The sequence below is a fragment of the Zeus faber genome (genome assembly GCF_960531495.2).
Source record: "Zeus faber genome assembly, chromosome: 2".
In the NCBI taxonomy this organism is placed as follows: domain Eukaryota; kingdom Metazoa; phylum Chordata; class Actinopteri; order Zeiformes; family Zeidae; genus Zeus; species Zeus faber.
The window spans coordinates 49,607,988-49,623,558 of NC_137189.1; the positions used below are offsets into that span (position 1 = coordinate 49,607,988).

Here is a 15,571-nt window from a genome sequence, read left to right on the forward strand (position 1 = left end):
CGGGGTGACGTCACCAGCTGGATGTCAACACGGCGCGTAGTGGGAGGAGGAGCCGCGCGCGCACGCACACGCACGCGCACACACACACACACACGCACACACACACACACACACACACACACACACACACACACACACACGTTTCCACGGCGCCCGAGTCCAGATCCACGCGCTGCCCCACGCACGGAGCTGGAGAGAGAAGCGGGATGAGAGGAACCATGTGAGGAGGAGGAGGAGGAGGAAGAGGAAGAAGAGCTGGAGCGGAGAGTGCGAGGTGAGCGCGTGCGCGGTTCCTAAAAATAAATAACAATAAACGAAACAAAAACAAACAAACAAACAAACAAACTCGGAGGCTCCGGCTGCGGCTGCGGCGCCGGGGACTCCGGCGGCGTTTGTGCACTTCGGGCTCCTTCTGCGTGGGGTGCGTGGAGGAGGGTGTGGTGGGTGCGCTCCGTGCACCGCGGCGGCGCGCCCCGGGCAGCGGGCGCCGCGCGGGCCGCCGACCCCCGGGGTGGAGGCTCACCCTCCCGGCGCCGCACGCACGGAGCGGCGGCGGCGGCGGGTGTCGGTGTGAAGCCGCCGCCGCTGCGCCGCGTCCGGTTCCCGCTCTGCACGGATGCAGAAAATCAGGGTTTTTTTTTTTTTAAATTTTGCTTTGGTTTGTTTGTTTGTTTAATTTTTCACCCTTTTGTGTTTTTTGTTCTATTTTGCAAAAACACTGTTGGATGCATTTGCAGCGCGGAGGCTGCGAGTCGCTTCCTTTGCTTTTTCCCACGGAGAGAAAAATGTTGATTGTTGAGAAGCTGTCAGAGGGTTAGTGTAGCGTGGAAACTTTGACAAATATCATTTAAATCATCATTATTATTATTATTATTATTATTAATAATAATAATAATAATAATAATAATATGCTTATTATTATTGTTATTATTTTTCATAATATTGATATAATTATATAGATATGTTTTCTGTTATTGTTGTTATTAGTAGTAGTAGTGGTAGTAGTAGTATCATTTTTATTATTATAGTTCCAGGAAGTGCATATATCTACCCCCCCCCCCCCCCGCGCAACAATATGCTGTGTAAGGGGAGGCGCCACGCACGCGCACCGGCGCGTCTGCCCCGTCACGCGCACGCGAACACCTGGTCGCGTGCGCACGTCGCCGACCCCTGATCGGGACGAGGACGCGCGTGCACGGATAAACCCCCGCGCCCCCCCGGTGCGTGCGTGGCGTCGTGTTTCCTCCGTGGAACTCGCCACGTGTTTGCGTGGACGTGGAGCGCGCGGGTTCCGTGCGCGTGCGCGGCGGGTGATGCAGCATCCTTTGTTTGTTTGGTGCTGATGCTGCTGCGGCTCGTGCACGCGCACGATCGGACGCGCTTTTGTGGGGATCACACACAGTTGGTGTGTGCGTGGTGTTGATGTGTGTGTGTGTTTGTGTGTTGATGTGTGTGTGTGTGTGTGTGTGTGTGTGTTGATGTGTTGGTGTTGGTGGGTGTGTGTGTGTGTGTGTATGTGTGTGGTGATGTGTGCGTGTGTGTGTTGATGTGTGCGTGCGTGTTGATGTGTTGGGGTGTGTGTGTGTGTTTGTGTCTTGATGTGTGTGTGTGTGTGTGTGTGTGTGGTGATGTGTGTGTGTGTGTGTGTGTGTTGATGTGTGTGTGTGTGTGTGTGTGTGTGTGTTGATGTGTTGGTGTTGGTGTTGGTGGGTGTGTGTGTGTGTTGATGTGTGTGTGTGTTTGTGGTGATGTGTGTGTGTGTTGATGTGTGTGTGTGTGTGTGTTGATGTGTTGGTGTTGGTGGGTGTGTGTGTGTGTTTATGTGTTGGGGAGTGTGTGTGTGTGTGTGTGTTGGTGGGTGTGTGTGTGTTGATGTGTTGGTGTTGGTGGGTGTGTGTGTGTGTTGGTGTGTTGGAGTGTGTGTGTGTGTGTGTGTGTTTGTGGTGATGTGTGTGGTGATGTGTGTGTATGTGTATGTGTGTGTATGTGTGTGGTGATGTGTGTGTGTGTGTTGATGTGTGCGTGCGTGTGGATGTGTTGGGGTGTGTGTGTGTGTTGGTGGGTGTGTGTGTGTTGATGTGTTGGTGGGTGTGTGTGTGTGTTGGTGTGTTGGAGTGTGTGTGTGTGGGTGTGTGTGTGTGTTTGTGTGTGTGTTGATGTGTTGGGGAGTGTGTGTGTGTGTGTGTGTGTGTGTGTGTGTGTGTGTGTGTGTGTGTGTTGCTGGATCCCTGAACGAGTTAATTTGTGTGTGAGAGCCTGGGGCTTCCCAAGCTGGGGTCCGCGGCCCCGCTAGGGGGTTGGCGAAGGAATCCAAATGGGGTCGGGGCCGTTCATTTATTTTCTTTTCTTTTTTATTTATTTTATTTGATATATTATTTTATTTTACATTCTTAAATATATTCAGATGACTTGTATCTTGTATTTATTTATTTATTGGTGGGATTTTAATTGTTTTTTTATTACAGTTTTTAATTATTTATGTATTTTTCATTCTATATACTGTGTGTGTGTGTGTGTGTGTGTATATATATATATATATATATATATATATATATATATATATATATATATATATATACAATGAAAAACTAATTTAATTATAAGAATATAACTAATATATAATATAATATACTATAATATACTAATATACTAATATAACTATAAGAATATATGATAGAAAAAGAAGACACATATGTATGTATATATATATATATATATATATATATATATATACAATTCTATACTATATATAATGTATATATATAACTCTATACTATATATAATGTGTATGTATACCATTCTATACTATACATGATTGTATATGTACTATTCTATACTAGATATAATGTATACTATTGTATACTATATATAATGTATATATCTACTATTCTATACTAGATATAATGTATATATCTACTATTCTATACTAGATATAATGTATACTATTGTATACTATGTATAATGTGTATATATATACTTTACTATATATAATGTATACAGTATATATATGCTATTGTATACTATATATAATGTATATATCTACTATTCTATACTCTATATTAGTATGTACACACTAGTGATGGTGGGGAGATGGATTGCTGTGAGACGGAGCGGGGCCCTTGTGGATCCCTGTTCCGTGTTTGTTGAATATTTCATTTGCAACGTCATCATTCTTGAAGCCGCGTTACTTGGAAAAACTTGTGAATTGGTGAAATCAGGAGCTTGTTTCTCCCCCGGAGCCTTTGGAAGGTTTCAGACGTTCACAGCGTCTCCCTCCCGCTCTCCTCACGGAGCCTCTTGTTGCCGCGGCCCCTGGCTTCCATCACAATCCGCTTATTGTGACGTGGGGCCCCGGCAGCTGCAGCCCAAACGTCCTGTTCCCTCTTCACACTCGAGTGATTGTTTTTCGCGACGCGACGGCGCGGTGACTCATCCGCGGGAGGCTTTCATCCCATAATGACTCTTCACCGCGTCCAAATTCACGGTCAAAAGCTTCGGGTCTTTTCGTCCGGGACGCGTCAGTGTCGTGACTCCGGAATGAAACGGGAAATATCCCCGATATGTAAATGTCCCGTCTGTGACGTCACAAGGTCTTTGCGCGGCCGAGGACAAACTGGAAGCTGCATTTATGGGGAAACAATGGATCAATAATGGCTGCGAGGCCCCGGAGCCTGAACAGGGGCCACGCTGCAGGTTCACGGCTCCGAGTCGTGACCTGAGCTCCTTCTGCTGGAGCCTCAGAAAAAACCACGGAGCCGTCATTCCAGGGTCCTCCCCGAGCGTCCAAGCCTGTCATCTATCCATGCATCCACCCATTCATGCATCCACCCATCCATCCATGCATCCATCCATCCATCCATCCATGCTCATCCATCCATCCATGCATCCATCCATCCATGCATCCATCCATCCATCCATCCATGCTCATCCATCCATCCATGCATCCATCCATCCATCCATCCATGCTCATCCATCCATCCATGCATCCATCCATCCATCCGTCCATCCATCCATCCATCCATGCACCCATCAATGCATCCATCCACCCATCCATCCATCCATGCATCCATCCATCCATGCATCCATCCATCCGTCCATCCATCCATCCATGCACCCATCAATGCATCCATCCATCCATCTATCTATCTGTCATCCATCCATCCATCATCCCTCCTCCATCCATCCATCGTTCCATCCAATGCCTCCTCCAATGCGGCAACATGGCCGCCTGCGCCCTCAGTATTCAGTATTCAGTACTCAGTATTCAGTATTCAGTACTCAGTACTCAGTATTCAGTACTCAGTACTCAGTATTCAGTATTCAGTACTCAGTATTCAGTACTCAGTATTCAGTACTCAGTACTCAGTACTCAGTATTCAGTATTCAGTACTCAGTATTCAGTACTCAGTACTCAGTACTCAGTATTCAGTATTCAGTACTCAGTATTCAGTACTCAGTATTCAGTATTCAGTATTCAGTACTCAGTACTCAGTATTCAGTACTCAGTATTCAGTACTCAGTACTCAGTATTCAGTATTCAGTATTCAGTACTCAGTATTCAGTATTCAGTATTCAGTACTCAGTACTAGGTGTTCAGTACTCAGTACTCAGTATTCAGTATTCAGTACTCAGTACTCAGTATTCAGTACTCAGTATTCAGTATTCAGTACTCAGTACTCAGTACTCAGTATTCAGTACTCAGTACTCAGTATTCAGTACTCAGTACTCAGTATTCAGTACTCAGTATTCAGTATTCAGTACTCAGTACTCAGTATTCAGTACTCAGTATTCAGTACTCAGTACTCAGTATTCAGTATTCAGTATTCAGTATTCAGTACTCAGTATTCAGTATTCAGTATTCAGTACTCAGTACTAGGTATTCAGTACTCAGTACTCAGTACTCAGTATTCAGTATTCAGTACTCAGTACTCAGTATTCAGTACTCAGTATTCAGTACTCAGTACTCAGTACTCAGTATTCAGTACTCAGTACTCAGTATTCAGTACTCAGTACTCAGTATTCAGTACTCAGTATTCAGTACTCAGTACTCAGTACTCAGTATTCAGTACTCAGTACTCAGTATTCAGTACTCAGTACTCAGTACTCAGTATTCAGTTCTCTTTATGTCTGTGTATCGTCCGTGTGATTAAAAGCGATCAGCAGTAAAAACCACAGTGTGTCATTACACTGGGCCTGCACAGCCCAGTTAATGGTGCAAGAAATTGCACAAATTTGTTTTCTTTTTTCTTTTTTCTTTTTTCTTTTTTCTTTTTTCCTTTTTCTTTGGTTTTGATGTTTTTTCCTTTTTTTTCTTTGTTTCTGTGATTTCAGTTGAGCACCTCTCTTGAAATAGCCGCCTCTTTTCCTTTGCGTGGCTCGGCTAAAAGCCTGGTGCTTTGTTTTTATCTCTCGCATTTCTACATCTCGGCTGCGCACAATAGAAACGAGGAGTCGAGGGGGGAATCGAACCGAACCAAAGAGGCTTTACGACTCCATGGAAGGGAGGCTGCGGAGAGCCGGCACCGCGCCAGCTTTCGCACATGCACGCATTCTTATCTGCGGCGTCAAAGAACCGTTTGCATCACCGGTCGCCCCCACCCCCTCCGCCCGCCCCTCCGCCCACTGAAGTCGCTGTCTTGGGCGGGAGGAGGAGAAACGAAAGGGAAAAAACAAACCCCGTGTTCCCATAGCGCTCCCACGTCAGCACTGAGGCATCTCAGAGAGAAGAGAAATCTGGAGATCCTGGAGTTCAGACCAAGGGCTATTGTTCCTCTCTCTCTCTCTCTCACCACCCCCCTTCTCTCCCTCTGCGGTTGCAAAAGTCGCCGTCGTCCCGCTGCCATGAAAGCCTCGCAGCCTCGGGGCCTCGGTGCCTCGGGGCCTCGCGGCCTCGGGGCCTCGCAGCCTCGGGGCCTCGGGGCCTCGGTGCCTCGGGGCCTCGCGGCCTCGGGGCCTCGCGGCCTCGGAGCCTCGGGGCCTCGGGGTCCCGGGGCCTCGGAGCCGGCTCTCCGGTCGCTCCATTCTGACTCCCTCCCTCCCCCCTTTCGGTGTCGCCCGTGAGAGAGCGGCGTGGCCTCCTCAGTCACCCGGCGCTGGTGGCGTCACAGCTGTTTAACGTTCACCCCCGTGAACTCCGCTGGCTCTGGATCTGAGGTCGGGCCCGTGCAGGTACAGCCCCTGCTCCCCGGGCGGAGGCGGCGGAGGGGGTGGAGACCCCCCCCCCTTTGTGGTCATCTGTTACTTTTTAACTTGTCGAGACTCACTCGGCTAATCGCATTACGCGCCTCGGGCCCAAATTGAGTCGGAATTTCAAACTGCGGCGGTTGGAGGTTGGCAGGCGAGGAATGTGGCCCGGGATTCATCGCGCCGGTTTGTGATTCACGCTGCTGTTTGTTTTCATAGTCAAGTCTCATAACGCACATCATCAATATGGAGCCGGTGGAGCCCCGGGCCGGTCGTTTGTTTTTTTGGGCGAGCGTCGACCGCACGTGGTTTTTCGGGGATCCCGTCGCAGCTGCTCCGCTCTCTCCCCAGAAAAGTTTCCGACGCAGGAGGAGAGCCTTTGACACCCAGGGATCATGGAAGAGCTGTCCACCTTCCTTTGGGTTTTTGGGCCGCGTGCTGCCGCGCTCACAGTGCAGGGAAGGTTTCTACGTGTAAAGTGGCACGAAAAGCCCGGACTTGGCCCTTGGTCTCCAAACTGAGAGGACGCCGTACATTCCAAGGCAAGAAATCAACTCACGGTCACCCCGGTCAACCCCACGCGACCCGCTCTGCCAATCAAACGTCTGAACAGCTCCACGGCCGTCTCCCAACGCTTTGGGGCTTGGTCCAGCGTACGGTTGGAAAATCCTGTCCAAATTCCGTCCAAATTTTATTTTTCCAAAATTCCGCTCGGAATTTATTGGGAAAATCTGATTTGGCCCCAAGGGTGACGTAGCATCCGGACTGCAGCCAATCATCTTTGTTTCATTTGCATAAACCCGGGACAGAAGGTCTGGAAATAGCTGGAAACAACGGCAAATTCTTTCCAAATCGGACCAATTTCTGTCCAGATTCCGTCCACATTTACCAAAATCATCGTCCAAACAAAACAAGCAAATCAGATTTGGCCCCGATTTGTGGCGCAGGTGTGGTGTGGGGGTGGTGTGGTCTAAGCAGCCACACCAGTCTTGGGTCTATGTTATTGGACCCGGGGTCAAGGGTGGCTGTACACCTGTTGCCCGTCAGGGAAATCAATGAGCAACAGGTAAATCACTCACCCAGAGAGAGCCTCGGTCATGACATGTGTCCACCTGCTCCCGGCTTGTTCCACCTGTCCACTCTCCATAATGAACCGGTGTTTGCACCACCTCAGCCTGTCTCTCTGCCTTGGAGGGACCTGGAAACGCCGCTGGGGCGACGTGAGGCGGGCGGAGCTGCTGCAGTAGGTTCTCAGTCGCAGCCAATCGTCTTTGACCTATCGTTTGCATAAACCCGCCCATAGACGCCCTCGACGGGACGGGCCACGCGAGCCTTTCCAGTTTCAGGAATGATTGGCTGCAGATCGTTTCTTCTTGACCTGACCATGAGTGACGCGGCTCAGGGGGCGGAGCTTCTCCTCCAGCACCTTATCAGCAGCCTCCTCCCGGTGGCGCAGCTTGGGTTTCTTTAGGATGAGGCTGCCTGGGTCACGCACGGTAACAGCAGCCCGTCGAGTCGCGTCGCAAGCGTTTGTCTACGCCCTCCCGAGAGACAGCCCGTGGACTGGAAACACAGTGGGTCTCTGGAGGCTCCAGCGCCCTGGTACAGTTTGTGTTTGCAGCTCAGTGTGCGTCCGTCCTCCCAGGGCTGCTCTTCCTCTTCCTCTTCCTCTTCTTCATCCTCTTCCTCGTCCTCTTCGTCTTCTTCGTCCTCTTCCTCGTCCTCGTCCTCGTCCTCTTCCTCTTCCTCGTCTCCGTCTCCTACGCCGCTTTACTACGCTTTTTAAATTTAGCTTCGTCTTCTGCTCCGTCAGCACTTTTCTGCTTCTCACTGCAACTGCCAAGTCACATGCGTTGGAATCCAAGGCCACAGTTTGATAACTCACTGTCCAACTACTGACTGTCCAACTACTGACTGTCCAACTACTGACTGTCTACTACTGACTGTCTACTACTGACTGTCCAACTACTGACTGTCCAACTACTGACTGTCTACTACTGACTGTCCAACTACTGACTGTCTACTACTGACTGTCTACTACTGACTGTCCAACTACTGACTGTCTACTACTGACTGTCTACTACTGACTGTCCAACTACTGACTGTCCAACTACTGACTGTCCAACTACTGACTGTCTACTACTGACTGTCTACTACTGACTGTCCAACTACTGACTGTCCAACTACTGACTGTCCTACTACTGACTGTCCAACTACTGACTGTCCTACTACTGACTGTCTACTACTGACTGTCCAACTACTGACTGTCTACTACTGACTGTCTACTACTGAATGTCCAACTACTGACTGTCCAACTACTGACTGTCTAACTACTGACTGTCTACTACTGACTGTCCAACTACTCACTGTCCAATCACTGACTGTCCAGCGACCGACTGTCCACGGACTGTCCAACTACTGACTGTCCAACTACTGACTGTCTATTACTGACTGTCCACTGACTGTCCAACTACTGACTGTCCAACTACTGACTGTCCAACTACTGACTGTCTACTACTGACTGTCCAACTACTGACTGTCCAACTACTGACTGTCCAACCACTGACTGTCTACTACTAACTGTCCAACTACTGACTGTCCAACTACTGACTGTCTACTACTGACTGTCCAACTACTGACTGTCTACTACTGACTGTCCAACTACTGACTGTCCAACTACTGACTGTCTACTACTGACTGTCCAACTACTGACTGTCCAACTACTGACTGTCCAACTACTGACTGTCTACTACTGACTGTCCAACTACTGACTGTCCAACTACTGACTGTCTACTAGTGACTGTCCAACTACTGACTGTCCAACCACTGACTGTCTACTACTAACTGTCCAACTACTGACTGTCCAACTACTGACTGTCTACTACTGACTGTCCAACTACTGACTGTCCAACTACTGACTGTCTACTACTGACTGTCCAACTACTGACTGTCTACTGACTGTCCAACTACTGACTGTCCAACTACTGACTGTCTACTACTGACTGTCCAACTACTGACTGTCCAACTACTGACTGTCTACTACTGACTGTCCAACTACTGACTGTCCAACTACTGACTGTCCAACTACTGACTGTCTACTACTGACTGTCCAACTACTGACTGTCTACTACTGACTGTCCAACTACTGACTGTCCAACTACTGACTGTCTACTACTGACTGTCCACTGACTGACCATCCACCGCATTTGTTTTTCAATATTTCTCCATTTTGTACAGGTGGCTAGAATACTGTAGTTACATTTTTACAACTTTAAGTACTTCAGTACTACTTTCAGTACTACTTTCAGTACAACTTGAGTCCTGTCTTTCCCAGTTGTGATCCCTAGTTTTCCCAGAGAAAGCCTCGGCAGACACGGTGGAGGTCAGGGAGGTTAGTAGAGCACTGTGTTGTCCCCCTGACGGAGGCTGACGGAGGCTGACGGAGGCTGATGTCACTTCCTTTGTTGGACCCCCTTTGTTTCCAGCGCTGACGTCGCCTCGGACACTGAATGGGAACCTGTTGTTGTTGTTGTTGTTGTTGTTGTTGTGGTGGTGGTGGTGGTGGTGGTGGTGGTGGTGGTGGTGGTGGTGGTGGTGGTGGTGGAAGCCCGGGAGGCGTCTGTGGTGTCAGTGCTTTGACCCTCGTACACCAACACATCGCTTCTGGAATGAAAACTGGTTTCTGTGACGGTGCTGATGGTGTAACGCGCTCTGATGTCAGACGGCGGGAGCAGCCGCATGCACAGCTCTGCGCCCCAAATCAGTCATTTTGACAGCATACCGGGCATAACTCAAAGTCATCCCATAATGTCCTCGGTCAATCTGCAGTTTTAGGACTTGGAGGTTTTGTCTTTGGAACTAGAGTGTTGCTCTCAAGACTAAAGAACATCAAATACAAATATGAAAACAATAAAACTACGCACTAAGGGTTTGAATGTTGTGCTACAAAATGATTTAAATCATTATCATTTAAATTCCCATGTGGTTAAATATCAGAAATAAGAATTATGACATCATACTTCCTATTGATAAAGATATTGAGGTGATTTATCTGATGTATTATTATTGGATGTGAAGGTATTGATCAGATCTTCATGCTGCTGCTGCTGCTGCTGCTGCTGCTCTACATCGTTCGAAGGAATTTGGACCAACAGCTGACACAGTTTAGTCTCCCTCGCTCTATCTCTCCGTCTCGCTCTCTCAACCTCTTTATCTCTCTTTCTCGCTCGCTCCTTTTCTCTCTCTCTATCGCTCCCTCTTTCTCTCTCTCTCTCTCTCTCTCTCTCTCTCTCCGCCAGTCGTGTGTGAGTGGAAGGTATTTGGAACAATCTCCAGAATCTCTGTGATGACATCATAGTTTCGGAGCGGAGGAAAACATTCCTCCGCTCCTACCTTTCTTCTTCTTCTTCTTCTTTCAGGCACACGCACTCCACCCTCATCTACGGTGTCTCTGATGATGCAGTACCGCACAGTATACAGTGTAGTGGCAGACCATCACACGTCCCTTTGTACAGTTAGCTCAACATTCCATCACCATATTTTGTCTGGAAGGAAGTTTTACTTCGATAGACGGAAAAAAGCTAAAATAATCAAAGAATACAATCATAAAATAAAATAATATAAACATTTTTTTTTACCAGAAATGACGTCGTGTTTGCCTGCACCGCAAACTACCTTCCATGCGTTTATTTTGTCAAGTGTGATATTATATTATATTTTATTCTATTTGTGGATATTTTTCCATACATTTTCTTATTATCATTAAATTTGGAATATATACAAAGCAGATTTTGTTATATATTCCAAAATAAATTTAGAAAATAAAAGTGAAATTCCACTAACTACTGTGAGAATAACATCTTCCGAAATACTTTCCTTCAAATTCTGGAAAAAAGTTAAAAAAAAAAAAAAAAACCACAAACACTGTGTTCGTGCAGTAATAGCTCAGCAGTGTTTTGGGGTCCGGTGGCGTGACTTGAAGTCATGCTGAAGCAGCCGAGCGCAGCGTCCGATCCTCCTGCGCTGAAGGAAGCAGCGTCTCAGGGGCCCCGCGCAGATCAAGGCGCTGGCGTGACGCCCGCGTGGGGCGCGTGGTTTTCTGGGGCTGCGTCTGCAGCTGTGGAGGAGCCGCTGTGGGGGGGGGGGGGGCGGCATCCGGCGAGGCGTGCAGCGCTGGAGGCCGCGAGTTAGTCGACACCGCACTGCTGTGTTTTCAGGGTGGTGGCGGGGCGGGCGAGGCGAGATTAACGGAGGAGGACACCGAAAACCCTGAAACGCGAGGTTTAGTTGCAGCCCCGGATCTTTGCGTCTGTCGTTCGCGGAATGGAAAACGCGAATATGGGGTTTCAGTAAAACCCACGTCTGCCGTTCCCGTGTAAATGATTAGTGTCCGGGCTCGAAGGCTTCTCCCGTCCTGTCATTTACAGACGAGGGGTCGAGAGGGGCGGGGCGGCGCGTTAGCTTAGCTCAGTGCATGGCCGCAGAGGGGATCGGCTAGCCTAGCTGAAATGAAAGGAGATTAGGAAGCTGATACAGACTGGAGGTCCTTTAAAAAGTGATTTTCTTGTTGGTTTGTTATGATGTAAAGGATTTTTCTTTTATCGTATGGATATGATGTCATAGACAGTGTAGATGGACTTCACCTTGAAACTTGGAGATTCGGTCTGAGATCGCGCTTCAAGGCAAACTCATCGTCGGGAAGAGCCTCATTGATCGGCGTACAGTGTTGTCAGGGTGTTTACACCCCTACTTAAAGTGGTAATCCATCCCATCGTTAGTGTTGGGCGGAGTACTCTACAAGTCCCAGAACTTCATTCCTGGCTGCAAGATTCCTTCCCGACATCCAGGTTTCCCCCGGTCCTCGCTCTGACGTCTCTTTCCTTCTTCCGGTCCCTTGATTTGTTGCTGTGTTTTCCTCGGTGGAGGCGCTAACCCTTCCAATTTTCCTTGTGAATGTTCGTCCACATCGACAGTTCGCTGACCACCACTAGCTACGCTGCTATCGCCCGCGGCTGCCTTCCGCTTATGACGCGCGTGGCGGACCCCGCCACCAACAATGCGAGCCCTGCACAGAGGGGCACATGCAGAGCAGTACGGCCTTGAGCAGCTGTTTCTCATCAAGGCTCAGCTGAATAACGTATCAAATGTGGGATTCTTTGGAGCGTTTTGGGCGGCGTTGGGTGAACAGAGCCGAGGCGCGGCGGGCGGGGCCGCCGGGGCCGGCGGGGCCGAGCGCTCGGCGGCCGCGGGTCCCGGACGTTCGCCTTCACGTCACGTTTCCTCTTTGTTTCCAAGTCCGCGCAGACCGGCCGGAGCACGGCGGCCGGACGCAGCCGGGAAATGTCAGGAATGCTTAACGCGGGGATGACGTTCCGATGGGCGGACGTGAAAGAAGGAGGCCGAGGGAGGAGGATGTTTGGGAGCGACATCACTCATTATAAAAATATACTAAGACTGAGAGAGAGATCTGAAGGGAAGGACCAAAGAGCAATAAAGTATGAATTCATTTTTTCACTCATTATCTCACTTTGCAGACGCTTTTCCCCCGAATGAACCACGGTATTAGTGCATGTACTACCAGCAGCTGATCTTTCTTCATATTTCCACATGAAACCGCCTCCTGAACATCAAGGAGACGTTTGATCACATGAAGCCTCAGCACATTTTCATCCGTTGGATCTGAGTCGTCGTCTCCTTCTGGTTCGTCCACTTTGGACAAGATAACAGTGGAAATATGATTAAAATATGATTAAAAATCATATTTTATATATTATATATTATATACTATATATTATATATTATAAATCATATTTTATATATCGTATATTATTTATTATTTATTAAATAGTATATATTATATTTTATATATTATATATTATAAATCATATTTTATAAATCATATATTATATTTTATATATTATATACTATATTTTATATAGTATATATTATAAATCATATTTTATATATCATATATATTATTTATTAAATAGTATATATTATATTTTATATATTATATATTATATATCATATATTATATTTTATATATTATATTTTATATATTATATATATTATTTATTATAATTTATATATTATATACATTACATTTAGTTTATCTTGTCAGCCAGCAGATGATAATGTCTTCCCGTGTCCTTGCAGCGATGTCGACATCACGACAGAAATAATAATATGTATAAAAGGAGGATTTCCATGGAGTTGGGGGATTTACGCTGTGTTTGGTTGCCGTGGCAACCGCCACTTCCCTTTTTCGGCGGTTTAGATTGTGTTTTCTATTTTTTTACCGTGTCTTGTTAAAAAGTGAATTTGACCCTGTGTAAAAAATATATAAAAAAAGTTATGTTGCTAAAAAACAGTAAAAAGTTTTGAGAGGATCAACATGGATTTCAATACTGTGATCAGTGCGTATGTATTTCAGTTCAACACAGTATTTAATAGCAGTTATGGTCTCTTTTTAGTTATCTTTTATCTGTCTGTCTGCCTTTCTGCCTGTCTGTCTATTATCTGATGAATCGGACGTGTACAATAAACTTCAAACTCAACTAGAAAACAGAACAAATGTAAGTTTACGTTCAACAGTGAAAACCAACCAAACAGAGAAAATCCCCCTGAAAAAAAACCTAAAAACAAACAAACCCAGCGACGCCAAGCAATTTTATTTTCCCCGTCAACAAGAAAAGATATTTACGACAAACACGAGCGGGTGTGTGATAGTGTGCTATTATGGGATGGAAAGCATGTGGGAGAGCAGACAAGTGGAGTGTGCCCCCCCCCCCCCCCCCCCCCCCGGTCTTCATCGCTCGCTGGATGATAAGTGATCAGTCGACACATGGAAGAGCAGGACGTGAGTAGACACCTCCACATGGAACTTAACTCATTTTTAATCCTGTCAAAGGACTGTTACCTGTGAGAAATACTCATTTAATCCACTTCAGCCATGTTGGGTTATTATTGTGTGTTATTTAAATGATGCATCTTTTGTCATATTAATTTAATTTAATTTAATATAAATTTGCGTGTGGACATGATTAAATCTTTTTTCTCTCTTTTTTTTTCTTGTGAAAATTATATTTCCTGCGTTTATTCTCTCATAAAATTAGATATTATTAATGAAGGGGAATCCAGGTGTCACACGCAGCAGCAAAATAAAAACAAAAGGGAGCGATAGGAAAGGTCAAATAAAAACAAGATGAACAGCACGTCTGAGAAGGCAAACGCCGCTTTCGCCCTTTTTGACGACGGCCTCTCCACGCGTTGTGGCGTCTCGCTCTCTCTCTCTCTCTCTCTTTCTTTCCTTGTCTTTGCCAAATGTTTCGAACGGACGCCCAAAAACGTCGAGGCGGCGTCGGAGCGATGAGCGCTTTTCCATTTCTGCCGAGCGGCTGCGGAGGAAACGGGGCTTCCTTCTGCCGCTTCCTGTGCAGGTGCTGCGAGCGGCGCCCCAAAAACTGCACGGCAACAAAAGCAGCGACGCCGCCACCGCCGCCGCCGCCGCCACGTCTTACAAACCGGGGCCTTGGATCCCGTCGCCCCCGCCCCGGAGAACGACCCCACCCTCTCACCCAAAGTCGCTATTTACGCTCCCCCACCCCCTACACCACCACCACCACCCCCACCACCAAAAAAAAAAAAAAAACCTCTCAAATAATGTAGAATCCAGCCATAACATCCCATAATATTTAACGTACGTTTTCCCCCCCAAAAAAGGGGGGAAATTATGCCTCTGCAGAGATGACACGTCGCCGCCCTAAACAGTCTCACGTGTGTTGCCGGGCAGGTTAGCGCGGCGCTATTAAGGGAACAATGAGTGCCTGTGTGCCCGGGCTGTTAGTCCCAGCGCCCGAGGGTCCTGACTGAGCGCTAATGCCTCTCGTCGCGGGTGCGCGACTCCTCGGGGGGAGCTCAGTGCCGGGGCCGCGGTGACCCGGTGAACCCACGGCCCCCCCCCCCCGGGTGGAGGTGGGGCGGGGTGATCCCCCCCCCCGCAGCCATGCGTGCAAAGGGGACGTTTTTCCTTCTTCTGATCCATTGCTTGTTTGTTTGTGGGTTTGTTTGTTCTCGGCCCCTCCTTGCCTCGGCCCCCCGGGGCGGCCACATCCGGGCTGTCGTCGACCGCCCCGCGGGGCCCGGTGTCCCCCGTAGCCAAACGCAGTGCGGAGGTGGAGGACTCTCCGAGACGGAGAATGAGTTGATTTACTCTGCGAGGCGGCGAAACCACTGAGAATATTTGCACACGGATCATAATTACAGGATCGGCGTCGCTCGGCTTCCGAGATTTGGCAACCGCATCGCCGACCCCGGCGCCCAGCAGCTGACGCGTGGTTTGCCAACTTGGCAACCGCTCCTCCGAGTCGGTGTCGGGAGGGGGCGCCGC

At 47.9% G+C, this 15,571-nt stretch overlaps 1 protein-coding gene across 1 annotated transcript in view; it reads left to right on the plus strand.

Moving 5' to 3' along the window:
- Positions 1-231: 231 nt before the first annotated feature.
- The window catches only part of bach2b (BTB and CNC homology 1, basic leucine zipper transcription factor 2b), a gene marked incomplete at its 3' end in the record, with an annotated part of 83,990 nt that continues 68,650 nt past the window's right edge, over positions 232-15,571 (plus strand). Inside the window, exon 1 of the mRNA XM_080023953.1 lies at positions 232-274. The remainder of the gene's footprint in view (positions 275-15,571) is intronic.